This window comes from Triticum urartu, chromosome 5, assembly GCF_003073215.2.
Source record: "Triticum urartu cultivar G1812 chromosome 5, Tu2.1, whole genome shotgun sequence".
NCBI classification, from domain to species: domain Eukaryota; kingdom Viridiplantae; phylum Streptophyta; class Magnoliopsida; order Poales; family Poaceae; genus Triticum; species Triticum urartu.
In genome coordinates, this window is record NC_053026.1 from 641814293 (window position 1) to 641828896 (window position 14604).

A 14604-nucleotide genomic window follows, 5' to 3' on the forward strand; every position below is an offset into this window, starting at 1 on the left:
GTTGATAGAGTATAGGTCAATAGTCTACACCGTCCGATCAAAAGTTGACAAAATTATCAAAAGCCGCTATTGCTAAGTGATAAATATCGATATGTCCCTTTCACATCGTCTGACCAGGCTGTAGTTCTCACTAAAATATGTTTGTGGACATTAAAAAGCCCACTGAAAGCCTATAGGTAAAGTCCATCGTTCACAATCTCAAGGAAAGATTGTGGACATGGCCCACCCTTGCGGGCAGCCGCCGTGCCACTTAGAGCCCTTCCGGCGGGATTGTGCCACCACTCACCCGTCATCGGCCAGACGCTGCCACCCTTGATGCTCTATGAACAGCCGCCGCCTGTTAGGATCCACTGTAGGGTACGTCGGCTGCAAATTAAAATTTTCTACACGCAGAACATCCAGGAACATGCTAAGAGAGATGGATTATAGATCGTTACCAGTAGACATGCAGTGTCGTGCAGCGAAAGTGGAGTTGAGGCAGCGCGTCCCCGGAGTCGTCTCCTCCTCGCCGATCTCCGACGCAGCCGATCGGTTCCCTCGAACAGGTTCGCCGGAGCGGCGCAAGTGCACCACCTCTAACGGTATCCGCGCGTGCAGGAGGAACGTCGTGCGACGGACTGCTAGGTCTGATAACACAACCGGCGGCGAGTGGAGGTGGCTAGTTGCAACACATGCAAAGCCCTAATGACAACGCCGAAGCGATCAACTCAATAAGTGTGCCGCACCTCCACTATATATAGGCATCCGTCGTGGGCTCAACACTTAGGCCTCGTACAGATCCTAAAGCCCAAAGTCTACTTGGTCACGTTTCAAGTCCAACTCGGATCACATCCGACCAGTGTCCTCGAAACCGTGTAGGTTCCTTCCCTTTAGCGCGCGACCCCTTAGGTTCAAGTCGGCTTGGTCACGCGGGAGGTGGCTCGGTGGAAGCGAGGCAACCCCACGTGGAAGAACTAGATGTCGCGTGGGAGGGCCAGGCGGAACTCCGTCGGCGAGAGCCCCGCGGCGGCATGGAGCAGCAAAGAGACCCAAGAAGCCTCCCGCTCAAGCCCCGCGACGCGGATGTCGATGAGGGTCACCCCGGGGTCGGCCGCAGTGGAGCGAGGCGAGCGCGGGTAGGAGCGGGCCGAGCGCTAGGTCGCGGAAGACAAGGTCGGGGAGGCGGCTCCAGAGGCTACGCCATTGGCGGGAGAGGAGGCATGTGCGCGCGGCGGCACGGGCGCAACGGAGGCGGACGAGGACCTGGAGGAGCAGATCCTCCGGCAGGGCGCTGCCGCGCTGATGAGGTCGGCTCCTCCATGGGTCAGGACGGCCGCCATGGCGGCATGCTACATCCTCCATGGGAAACCGTCCAAAACGCAACGAATTTGCATATTATGAGCAAAAAAAAGTGTACAATGTTGTGAAAACATGATATTTAAATTGAAAATATATGTACTTACCCCCCTTTGCCAAATTAAAATTTCGTCAAAGTCAAACTTTATAAACTTTGGCTAAATTTGTAAAACCAATATATAAACAATTACAATACCAAACATATATCATATGGAAATATATTTTATCACCCATCAAATGGTATTGAGCCGACATTGTAATATTGATAATTTTCCTATAAACTTAGCCAAGTTTTTCAAGGTTTCCTATACGGGAACGTCTCCTCCCACTGAACGCGCATTGCCGGAAATGCTGAAATAAATTTAGAAATAATGAGAGCATCAGGATTTAAACCCTGATGGGCTGGGGATGCCACTGTCCTCAATGGCGGTGCCAGAAATTTAATTATGTGTAGTCAACTCAATGTTGTGTAGTCAAGATATGTGTATTTCTATAAATTTTGTATTTTTTTACATGTTTGTGCTTGTATATGATGCTTTTTTCACAAACCCGTGTAGTCAATTGACTACACAGCCAACATATGGCTTCGCCATTGATTGTCCTCCTAACCATTCAAGCACATGTTGGTTCGCACTTTATCAACTTAGTTAACAAACGATTATAGCAGTAGTGATCGTTGGACGCTAATTCAACAGCCGTGCCGCTTCTTCAATATTTGATCTTCTTGCTCTAACCGCCCAAACTAGAGGCAGCGGGACTGCCTGCTGCTGCCTCCCGTGGCCGGTTGTGCTGCCATGCAACCTCACCGCCCACCCTACTCTCACAGTTGGCCAGGCCATCCATCTACTCACCCACACCTCCTGTTATTCTCTGGTGATGGCAGCGTCGCACGACAGCCGAACCAGTAAACCCTCATACTCCCCTCCACGTGGGTAGCCACTATTGCGTCTTCCTTGGCTCCGGGTCGTTCCCTTCCTAGGATCACCGTCGTCAACCGCCTTGGTGCTCTCGGTACAGCGTCGTCAACACGGTCAACGAACGACAACCTTCGGAAGAGGACTATAAGTAGAGAGGCTGACAGCTGGCACCCATAAGGTCCATGGTTGCATGCAAGGAAGTGCCTTCTTATTACGCGGGGAAAAAAGTTTCCTCCCCCTGACAGCTGGGACTCACCATCTACATCTTCTCACGCAAGGAAGTGACTCCTTATCCCTCCTGACAATTGGGACCCACCAAGTCAAAGCATACGTAGCGTTATCTGTCTGGTCGCAAATGTATACGTATATACTGATCGATCGTCTCATGAGTCATGGCCGTGTAAGGAGCGAGACGTGTCGTAGTAGAGCCCCCTACATAGCAGTTTAGACAGTCCCATCTAAATCGTATAGACATATATACAACCACGCTGCAAAAAAGACGATCACATACGTACATACGGGCGTGGTCACGAACGCGTACATCAACGACATCTCGTTCATCGGCAGCCAACCGGATGGGTCGAAACGGAGAAATTGCTGCGTCGTGTTCATCGGGAACCAACCGGCTTGGATGGAACAACCGAAACGAAGTCCTGTAAATTGACCCCCCGGCTCGGGGTCAGGCGTACAACAAAACGAAGAAAACGAGGTTCTCTTCGACCGTCTACTTTCGAAACAGAGTCCTGTTCATCAGGGGGGAGAGTCTAGTGTACCGCAAAACAGAGGAAACAGACTTCTGTTTAACCGCCTACGGTCAAAACGGGGTCCTATTGATCAGGACGGGTCCGGCGTACTGTAAAATGGAAGAAACAAACTGCTCTCCAACCGCCTACGGTCAAAACGGGGTGTGGCATACCGTAAAAGTGACTCTACCATTCACCGTCGACTTCCTCCAATCTCCACCGACTACTGTTCATCCACCTCCACGGGGTCCTGTTCATCCACCCACAGTCGGCTGGGGGTGTGGCGTACCTCCCCACGGCCTCCCATTCATCCAGCGGCAACCGCCTACTACCACGGGGTCATGTTCATCCAACCCCCACCGCGCGGCTGGTGTGAGGCGTACGAGCGGGCAACAACAACTGGAAGTGTTTATCCACAGCCAACCAACCCTGAAGGTCAACTCACCACCTCTCACGCAAGGGGCTCAATCGATGCGTCTCGACTTGTGTCTACGTGTATCACGCGGGCGGCAGCACTAGGCACTGTTCATCGAGAGGCAACCCAACATGGACCGGCCACGTCTCACACAGGGGCTCGATCGGGTTCGATAAGCAGCGAGAAGGATTGACCGGGTTCAGTTAGCAGCGAAGGAATTATTTGGGTTCAGTTAGCAGCGAAGGGATGACCAGGTACAGTACGTAGTGCGAGGGGTCGACAGCTCGTGTTCAGTACATAGTGGGAGGGATCGATCAATCACCCGGGATCGATCAATCACCCGGGTTCAGTAAGCGAACGCCTCACACACACACGTGTACAAGAGAAACACGCAAAACACACTTCATCGCTCGGCCCTGACCATCCATCGTAATTGGTAACTTCCTGAAATTTTCCTCGCCCTCATTTTTACCATAATTTTTTACTTCATGGATGACTCAAAGAATGTCATGCAGGTGCATCTCCGGCCCAGCCAGGATGAAAATTCCATTTTCTGTCATAATGTTTTTCATAGAAATAGAAGCCCATCACATCTATGATGATACGTATTTTTGTCACAATTATATTTATGGAAGTGTCACATCCATGATAGAATTTTTGTCGTTCGGACCATAATACCATGGATGTGTCTTTTTTATAATGGTGGGACATGCCTCATAAACTCATTGAGTCCGATGGCCCCCTCCGAAGTGTACAAATTATGGTAGAAATCATTCACCATCTCCTTTAGGTCAGCCGGATCATCGATTAAGGCGTCAAGTGAATTATCCAATGCCTCTATCATATTCTTCTCTCTCCATATGCTTGCCTTAAGGTGATTTTGTTTTTGTTTTTGTTTTTGTCCCCGGCTGCCAACCACTTGATCCTAGACTGTTGTCTCCACACCAGCTCCTCCCTGTAGTATAGTTTGACAAGTTTTTCATTGATTTTCAGCTCCGCATGCGATGGCCCTACTCTTCTCGGGTCACATCTTAGGCATTATAGCTCAAGCTTGAGGAGTAGGGCATTTTGGTGACCGAGCTTCATGAAGCCCTTTATTTTTGAAAAATTCAAAATTTGAACTTTTTGACTTCAAAAAATTCTGAAAATAAATATGCAACTATACACGGATGAGACGTATGTGTGTGTAAAAATTCAAGATGAAATACTTCGAAATGCGACCTATAGAAAAAAGACAAATTTCTGGACTTTGAGGATGAATAGTAACATGTGTTAAAAAGCCTCAGATTTGTCTTTTTTGCACAACCTTCATTTCAACGTATTTCGTCCTAAAAATTTACACACATGTGTGTTATGCCTCCATATATATATATATATATAAAATGTTTTCCAGATTTTTTTGAATTGTAAAAATATGAATTTTCATGAATTTTGTGTTTTTCAAAACCGTCCTCCATGGAGGCCGAGCTCCAAAAGGCATTTTCGAAGCTTGAGTGACTTTATCTCCTTCCTCGCACTCCCAAAAGTGTCATTGTTCCATTTTGTTGAGAAACAAAAAAAGATGAAACAATGACAGTTTTGTTCCATCTTGAGAGATATGTGATGTAAATGCTCCTTGTTCTATATAATCTAGTATTAAAATGAGTCGGCCCATGAGTCGGCACATTGTTGCCGCTCCCGTATTGTACCATTGGGCAACAGGGCCTGGTTCGGCCCAAAGCGAGACAGCCCATCTCCATCCTGATATTTTCATTTGAGCAGTTAAATGGAATGGGGACGCTCGGTTGGAAGAATAAAAACATTATGTGGCGACATGTTGACTACCAGTGTCCACTATGATTCAACACTCGTTTTAGGCTCATTCTTCCCCCTTTTTTATGTTGGATTACCTCCTCTCTTTTCCTGTGTCGGCTCTTCGGCGTTGCTTGTTTGCGTTGCCTCTTCGCACTAACATCTCTTGCGTTATCCCCGCAAAAAAAAACAAAAACATCTCTTGCGTTAGTGCGATGTTTGCGTTTGTGAATTTCACACGTTTGGCTTGCTGTTTGTTGTAGCTATTAAGTACTCACTGCCAATTTCAAGTGTATACTTGTGGTTTTGCTTCCGCTGTCGAGTCATCCACATCTAGCATAGTAGTAGCATGCATCATTTTGTAGACTTTAGCGTGCCAACTCGGCTAGTGAAATTGGGAAATCCTACTCAAAACAAAAACTTAGCGCTTATGCGCCAAATATGTACTCCCTCCGTTCCATATTACTCGTCGCTGATTTAGTACAACTTTGTACTAAATCAGCGACGAGTAATATAGAACGGAGGAAGTATTAATTGTATGCAGCCCTCGCGCAGGTTTCCGATTGGCCGTCCCATATAACTTTCCGGCCTCGATTTTTCCTCTACCCAGTCCGGCTTGGAATTTTTTCAGAACTTCTGGCTAGATTTCCAGTCATTTTTTCTTTGTGTTTGCTGGCATGTCAATCTTGGCTTTTAATTTTATTTTTCTATTTCTGTCTGGTTTTACTTTTTCATTTTTTGTTCAATTTTTCATATTCATGAACTTTTCCAACTTTGTGATTTTTTTGAATTCGTGAACTTTTTTCATATTTGTGAACTTTTTTTTCAAACTTTTTTTAAAATTCACAAACATTTCTAAAATTCATGAACTTGTAATTTTAATGTTTTTTTTCCAAATTTATGATCATTTTTATAAATTATGATTCCTTTCCAAATCCATAAACATCTTGTAATATCACTAAAATTTTCAAAATTAAGAAGCCTAACCTGTTTATTTTCGGGGAAGGTTGACCAGCGGCAACAGAAAACAAGCGAAAAAGAAGAAAACAACGAGCAAACAGATGGGCAAATGAGTGTATGAGCCAGCGCGTGGGTGAGACACCGGGCTGCAGCCTAGCTGGGCGCACCCCCATTGTGTGTGTTATACGAACACTTTGGTGCTTAAGGAGAGATTATGAGGTATGCACAAATTCTATTTGGCGCTTATGCGTTAAATATTGTGTTAATGGTATGTAGCGCACGTAGGTTTCCTTTTGGTAGGCTCATATAAGTTACTAAGATTGGTTTTCTCTCTACCCTGTTTAGTTTTGGGAAACTTTCAGAAGCTTCCGACAGTTTTTTCTCCATGTTTTCTGACATGTTTTTCCCTGGGTTTTTTCTTTTGGATTCTATTTTTAATTTTTCACTATTTGTGACTTCTTTTTTTAGAAAAATCATGGATTTTTTCAAATGCATGAATTGTTTTTCAAATCTTTGATTTTTAAATTTCCTGAAAAAAATTTAAAAGCATAAAATTCCATTAAAACTGTATTTTTTTAATTCATGAACTCTAATTTTTTATGAACTTAGTTTAAAATTTGTAGACTTTTATTTTATTAAAATCCGTAAAGAAATTTAATTTCACGAAATTATTCAAAATTAGAAGACCCATCTTTTTTTCCTGGGAAAGCTGACCAATAGTAATAGAAAATTAGCAAAAAAAGAGATTAGTGAACGAGCATACAGGCAAACAAGGCATGCGAGCACATGAGTTGGCTCGTGGGCGAGACGCTGGGTGTGGCCCTAACACACCCCTTTTGCGCTATAGAACGAGAGTTGTCAATATCACTTTCTCGTAGTATGTTTCTGTTAGTGCCCCAACTCGCTCCACTTTGGCCCCTTTTTCATTTCTGCCCTTAGACTTGCTTCCTCTTTCGCTGGTATTTAATGTGCGTCTCTATGGCCGGTCGAACGACAATGTATTTTCGTTTGAGCAATTAAATGGAAAGGGGATGTTCGGTTGGAAGAAAAGAAATCATTATTTGGCGACACATAGGCTACCAGGTAGGTGCATGGGTTCACTGGTTTCGACTATACCATTCAACACTTTTTTCAGGCTAGTGCACAAAACAGAATTAAATGGTCCCAAATTAAGTACTCCCAAGAAAGAAAACAACCGTGTTCAATCAATTTCATATAAATATTTCCAACCAAGACCTGAGAAGTAAATGCCAGTGACCAACATAAATGTTTGGTATATATAGCTACAGAGCACAACACCATATTATTCGTTTGAAAGAAAAACGATGACAATTAAACATCTCGTGACTCCTCCTTGCTTGCCTCAACCTTTGCATGCATGTTGGGTGCACACAACTTACCGATCATCTCCTCCATTGCTTTCCAAGACGACCCCGTCTCCAACATGGACTCCATAGCTAGCACCGATAACTCAGCAACATTCTTTGCCGCTTCAGTTCCGACATCTCCGAGCATAAGCTTCCTGACCACCTGCGATATTTCTTCGCTCGTGATCAAACCCCGCAGCGTTCTATCACTCGTGTGGACCCTAACCACGATCTTGAGCTCATCGACTGCAAACGCTGCGTTGAAAGGTTGATCGGCCTTTCTTTCTTTTTTTTTTCTTTTTTTTACCCGCAAAAAAAAAGAAAGGTTGATCGGCCTGCATGGGCCAAGCTGCCAGTGGCACAGCAGCCGTGACACTCTCCAGCACCGAGTTCCACCCGCAGTGGCTCAGAAACCCTCTCACGCTCTGGTGCTGCAAAATCCCCAATTGATCCACCCACTCCCTCACCACTAAGCCTCTGCCCTTGGTACGCTCCTCGAACCCTGCTCCAAGATGATATTCTCCGGCCTCACGGCCCATATGAAATCTACCTCGGCCCGCTCCAGCCCGTCTGCAACTTCCTTGAGCTGCATCTCTGGAATCGCGGCCAGTGTCCCGAACGCGACGTACAGCACGCCCCGGCCGGCGGCTGCCTTCTCGTCCAGCCACTCCATCCATGATGGCCGGCCGGCGGCGCGTCACCCGGCGAAGAAGACGCGGGCTGGGAGAGGCAGAGCGGGCCGATGGCCCAGGCCGTGGGCCTATAGTGGTTGTTCCAGAACTCCATGTACGGTTTCTCTAGGCCTTGGAAGGTGTTGACGATCAGGCCATGGCCCTCCTCTATGGCCTTCGCCAGCTTGCCGTGCAGCTCCATCATCGGCGCAACCGACGACGGGTCGCCCAAGGGCGCCATCAAGTCCTCCAACGTGAGCTTGATGTGCGGGAACTCAGGCACCGTGAACGTCGCCGGATTGCCGTCGCCGTCGACGTCGGCGTGCTGCAGCGCCGGGAGCGGATCGTGGCTGATGCGCAGCTCCCGCATGACCTGTGCGAACGCCGAGATGCCTAAGAACGACACCTTCGGGACGCCGACCGTGGCCGCCGACGCGTTCATCCAGTACAGGAACGCGTCGGCGAGGAGGAGGCTGGCCGGAGGCTCCATGGCGGCGAGCGACGCCTCGAGCTGTGGCTGGAGCAGCGACACGGCGTCTGCGAAGGCGGCTAAGGAGGCCATGGACGTGAGCCCCTCGGCGCTCTCCACTCCAGGCGGGATTGCCGAGGCGTCGGCGGGGAACGCGAGCTCGACGACGGCCGTGTCGTCGGCGCCGGACAGTCCCTCGCGGACGAAGGCGGCGTTGCCATGGGTTGTGAAGAAGGTGACGGTGGCGAGGCGGCGACGACGGAGGTGGTGGACAAGCTGGATGAGCGGGATGGTGTGGCCCTTGGCCATGAAGGGGAAGATTGCTATGTGAGGGAGGACATGGGATTCTGTAGAGGAAGAAGCAAAAGCCATCGCAGTGGAGTGGAGTGGAAGATGCAACGCGCGCTAGTCACATAGGTTTTCTGCGTGTGATTGATTTGATGGTTAGCAGAAAGCGCAATTTATAGGGGATGGATGGCAGTATAAACTTCCGTCAACGGCTGCTCAATCATGGAGCTGGATTAGATATCCATAAACCAAGTATATATACCAAAAAAGTGAGAGTAAAGAGATGTAAGGCATCAAACTTTTCTTCTCAATTTGTTTAGAACGGCTGCATTTCACTGATGGCCACTGCTTATATAAATAAAAATGAGACTAGTCGTTTGTATATCGGGTAGAATATATTCGGATGTTGGGAACACAAAGCTATATATCGCACCAGCTTCCAGAGAAACTCATGGAAAATGGATGTGGGGGGACACAGGGAGCATCTTTTGTCATCTTGAAGATACCAATATAAGCATGTAGAGAGCTGTATTATGGAAATAGTGCATTAGTCCAGTGATCACCCAAAATAGTACATACGGCAACAGTACTAACTGACGCTCACCTTTTCGTGGAGACAGAGGACAATGCAGACGACCAAAACCATAGCCAACAGCCCAGCAGGGTTCAAATCCTGATACTTGCATTATTCCTGAATTTATTTCAGGATTTTCAACGATGCGCTTTCAGTGAGAGGAGATGTTTCCGTCGACGACGAGGCGCCTACGGTGACTTCGTAAATCTCAAGATAATATACCGTCTCAGTCTCTCGGAGGTGCTCATAGGGGTAGGGTGTGCGTGTATGCGTTTATAGGGGTGAGTGTATGTGCGTATGTATGAGCGCTTGCGTCTGTACCAATATTAAAAAAAAAAACCCTAACCATTTGAAGCAACATATCTTGGTTTCTCCCTGTAGTGGTGTACTTAAGAAAAGCTCCAACACACAATAAAATGGCAGCCAAGAAGAAGCCAGTATTACGTTAGCACAAAATATATTTGGTATTTGGCCTTTTTTTTCTGTTACCATGTAATCAGTCTTGTACTCGTACACTGAAGCTAAATCAACTAGAGAGTCTAAATTTCCGCAAAAAAGAAAAAGAAAACTAGAGAGTCTAAAGCTTGGTCAGTTAAAATAATGAGCTGAGTCTTTCTTATTATGTTTTGCCATTTTGTTTTTTTTGTTTATCTTTTCGTTTTCAGCCCATGGTTTCTCCTATAACAACCAAAAGAAGTTGATACAATGATAACATTAATAAGTTGCTTGGCATGGTAGTTTCTCATTCCCATTATTTGAAGACTAGAGCTTGAAATATTTCTCTAGTAAAGGTAATATATGATGCGGAGCATCCTTCCATCATTCCCATGGACTTTACACCGACACATCAAGCCCCACGTGGACCTATGACAAGAGCTAGAGCACGTGCTTTGGAAACCGAGGTGAACTCCTTCCTACTTAGCTTGCATATGGATACGAATGGAACATTGTTGCTACCCCACCAAGATACGCTTTGTCTCATTAGGTACGAAGAGGAACACCACCAAGAGGCTCAGGAGCTCCCCCAAGGAGAAGAGGAACCACCCCAAGGCCACGCGGACCAAGACGGAGTGCAACAGCAGCAAAACTTGAAGTCCCAGGTGACCCCGTGCGCACGGTCCCCCGAGACCCCGTGCCCACGGGCTATCCAGGAAGTTGGCGCTGGAGCACCCCATGCGCACGGGCCTGTACTGTGCCCATGGGACCCCGTGCGCACGGGCCCAACTTACCCCGTGCGCACGGGCCTCCCAGGATGGACGGCTGAGACCCCCAAACCGAGCCCCTCTTCATCTCTTTCGACCCCAAGACTATATAAACCGTACCTAGGGCTATGTTTAGGGTTAGCAAAGTATGAGATGAGATATTTGTGAGCTTTGCTCCTTCTACCTTCCCATTTGTGGAATCAAGGCCCCCTTTTGGGAAGAATCCTAGTGGATTTCAAGACCTCCTCTAGGAGAAGACTATCTTCAAGACCTCATCTCCTAGGAGTGGGAAGAACTTTGCCATTGTATCTTTCCTTTGCTTGTGTTTGTGACTTGTGGATCTTGTTTTGCTATTCTAGTGGATGTGTAATTGGGGAATTGTTTGAGTGATTTCCTCTTTGTGTTCTTGAGAGTTTGCCCTTTTCCCCCTCCAAGAGTGAAAAGATCCTCCTCTAGGATTTCATCCTATATCATTTTGATATCATGAGCAAGGTTGATTCACATCTTGGAGTCCCATCCCCCCATTTGCTAGCTTGATTTTGTTGTTTTTCGTCCAAATTCAAAAATCCCCACAAAAAATAGCCCAAAATTTTTTCTTGCAATTTGTTGGATCTTGTGAGATTTGGTTGTTTTGATCCACGAATTTGGAGTTTGGCAAGTGTATCTACCCATCTTCCTGCTTCCCCACCTTCCAAATCCTCGAAAATTGCCTTACCTTGGAAAATCCCCATGGATCCGGAGCCTTTCATCCGCTCCCAGCACACCCCGTGCACATGGGCCCTCGAGACCCCGTGCACACGGGCCTCACTTACCCCGTGCGCACGGACCATCCAGGAACTTTCGGCCATCTTTTGTTAGCACCATTTTGCTTCCGTACCAACACTCATGTTCTTCCGCACTATTTCTCGTGGTTGTTTGAGTTTCAGACCGTGGTTTCTCTTGTGTCCTAAGGTGTTTCGGCTACTTAGGCGCATTTGGACATCATCATCGCCGCCACTCGATCAACAACTCAGACGGTAACCGCGACGACATCTCACCCTTGCTTTTGCATTGATAACTCGAGCCATTTCACGTAGCTTACCCATCGAGACTAGCAAGTTGAGAATTGCCGGGCCACGCTATTGTGCACCGTAGTGATCTTGTTACCATCTTAGTGCCATAAGTCTCTCCCGTGCATATCTTACATACTTGTCTCATATCATACTTGGCTCTAGCTTAAAAAAAAAAACAAGAAAAGCTTTTAAGCAAACGAGGAGCAACAAAGAGCTTGTAAGCACTAGCATTGAGCCATTTTGCATATCATCTTTGGCACCTCATACGTAGCATAGTTGGGATTGAAGACGGCACATTTCTCTTATAGGTTGGTGCACATGCGTATCTAGCCCATTTGAGCAATCGAGCTAGCGTCTCTCTAGTATTCGCACAACAAGAGCATTTTCCGTGGTTGCACATTTTGAGCTCACCCCTTGGTTGTGCGGATCCCATCTATCTTCCGTGTGTGTGTTCCTAGTGATATCTTTGGGTTTGATCTATTTGTTTTTACTTGCATTTTTGTGAATCTTCTCAACCTTATCGATATCTTGACTAACATTTGCTTGAAATTTTTGCCACCATCCTAACCGAGCTCCTCCATAAGCCTTTTACTTGTAGGTGTGAGAAACAATTCCCGGTACCAATTCCCCTATTATATCATCGTGAGATCGTACTTGTTACATCCACAATCTTCGGAAAAGGTAACTTTGGTTTTGTTCTCTTATTGTTCCTACTCACCACCACTTTCTCATGATGGATAGGACAAGTACTTCTACCAACCCACTCTTCATGGAGCAAGACGACGACATGAACTCCTTCGTCACCAAGAGTCACCTCTTTGGTGCACAACGTGCTTTGCATCAAGAGCAATAAGCTATGAGTGAACGCATCGACAACCTTTCCGCCGACTTGCGACTTTCCGAGCAACATACAAGGGACTACTTCGACCACAAGCTTGACGATCACAAGCAAGAGAATGACGCAAGGATGGACGAAATTCGTGCTTTGTTGCTCAACCGCTCGTCTTCCACTTCAAGAAGGAGCCGTTCAAGCCGCCACTCCGACTTCACCCTCTCCGGCTCAAGTACACCGTCTTCGAACACTCTTCGACGTGCCGCGCGCAATGAGCATCACGCAAACCTCAATCCTCCACGCGACACCGACTCGCAAGAGCATCGAAGACGTCAAACCCAAGAAGCCTTTGCGCTAGCACGAGAACGGCAACGACAATGCCAACATGAAGAGGAAGAGCGAGTGCGTCTACACCAAAATGCTCAAGATGCCGAGGCACAACGTCAAGAACAACAACTCCGTGACGCTCAAGCACTTGCGGCACAACAAGCTCTACGTGATTCGAGTCGAGCCGTTGCCGACCGAGGCCGTCAAGCCCGTGAACAAGAGGAAGCACTTCGCGAAGAAATTCAAGAACAAAGATTTTAAGCTCGCGTGCATCGTCAAGTTCCTCCTCGAGCTCGCGAAGCTCCCCCACAAGCTCGCCAACACCATCAAGTTCATTGAGAGCATGAAGACAATGGAAATCCTCCATGACAAGAGCAACATGAGGTTGACAACCCTCCGCGAAAAGAGCACCACGAGTTGAACAATCATCTACAACATGTGCGTCATCATCCCCGATCCCAATACAATGAAGAGCAACGCTACGACAAGCTCAAGTTCACCATGCCCAAGTTCAACGGAAGCAACGATCCCGAAGAGTACCTTTCATGGGCATTGAAAGTTGACAAGATCTTCCGTTTGCACAATTATGAAGAAGAGAAGAAGATTGCAATGGCATCCCTTGAGTTCCAAGACTATGTCCTTATTTGGTGGGAACAAGTCATTGAGCGCCGAGAGGCAAGAGGTGATCCACCAATCACTACTTTGGCGCAAATGAAGGATGTCATGAGAGCACGCTTCGTCCCTACCTACTACAACCGCGGCCTCTTCAAGAAACTCCAACAACTCAAGCAAGGAACCAAGAGCGTTAAACAATACTACAAGGAGATGGAGATTGCAATGGTAAGAGCCAATGTCACGGAAGATGATGAGCAAACAATGGAACGCTTCTTGAATGGCCTCAAACATCCCATCAAGAAGATCGCCGACTTCCGACCATACTCAAATCTCATCGAGCTAGTGCACCAAGCCACCAAAGTGGAACGCCAAGTGCAAGATGACTTCAAATATGCCGAGTACTCATCCAAGACCTACGGCTCCTCTTCTCAAGCTCCCGCGACTTCGGCAACTCCTACCTCAACTAGAGCATCACCAAGTATCGGCGACAAGTCAAGTTACAAGAAGACTTCGACAAGCGCAAGTCGTCCTCCTACTACAAGCAACTTCAAGCCAAAAGCTTCATCATCATCTACTCCAACCGATGAGACCATCAAGACAAGTTCCATCAAATGTTTCACATGCGGAGGCCGAGGCCACAAGTCCTTCGAGTGCACAAACAAGCGCACCATGATCCTCAACGACGACGGAACCTACGACTCCATGAGTGAAGGAGAAATGGAAGCCCTTGAGCAAGTGGCCATGCACCGACAAGTGAACAACGAAGATGAAGATGATCAAGTCTTTTGCGATGAAGACTCAAGTCCCGCACTTGTTGTCTCCAAAGTCTTGACTCTTCAACATCAACAAGATGAAGATCAAAGATGCCATATCTTCCACACAAAGGCCGGCATCAACGGACGGTCCGTCAAGGTCATCATCGATGGAGGTAGTTTCCACAACTTAGCAAGTGAAGAACTATGCTCCAAACTCCAATTGGTCAAGACGAAGCACCCTCAGCCCTAGAAGGTTCAATGGCTAAGTGACACCGACACCATACAAGTCGA

At 47.1% G+C, this 14604-nt stretch overlaps 1 pseudogene; it reads right to left on the minus strand.

Annotated features, from left to right (window-relative positions):
* Positions 1 to 7349: 7349 nt before the first annotated feature.
* On the minus strand, positions 7350 to 9082 carry LOC125506446 (annotated as a pseudogene).
* Positions 9083 to 14604: the final 5522 nt, after the last annotated feature.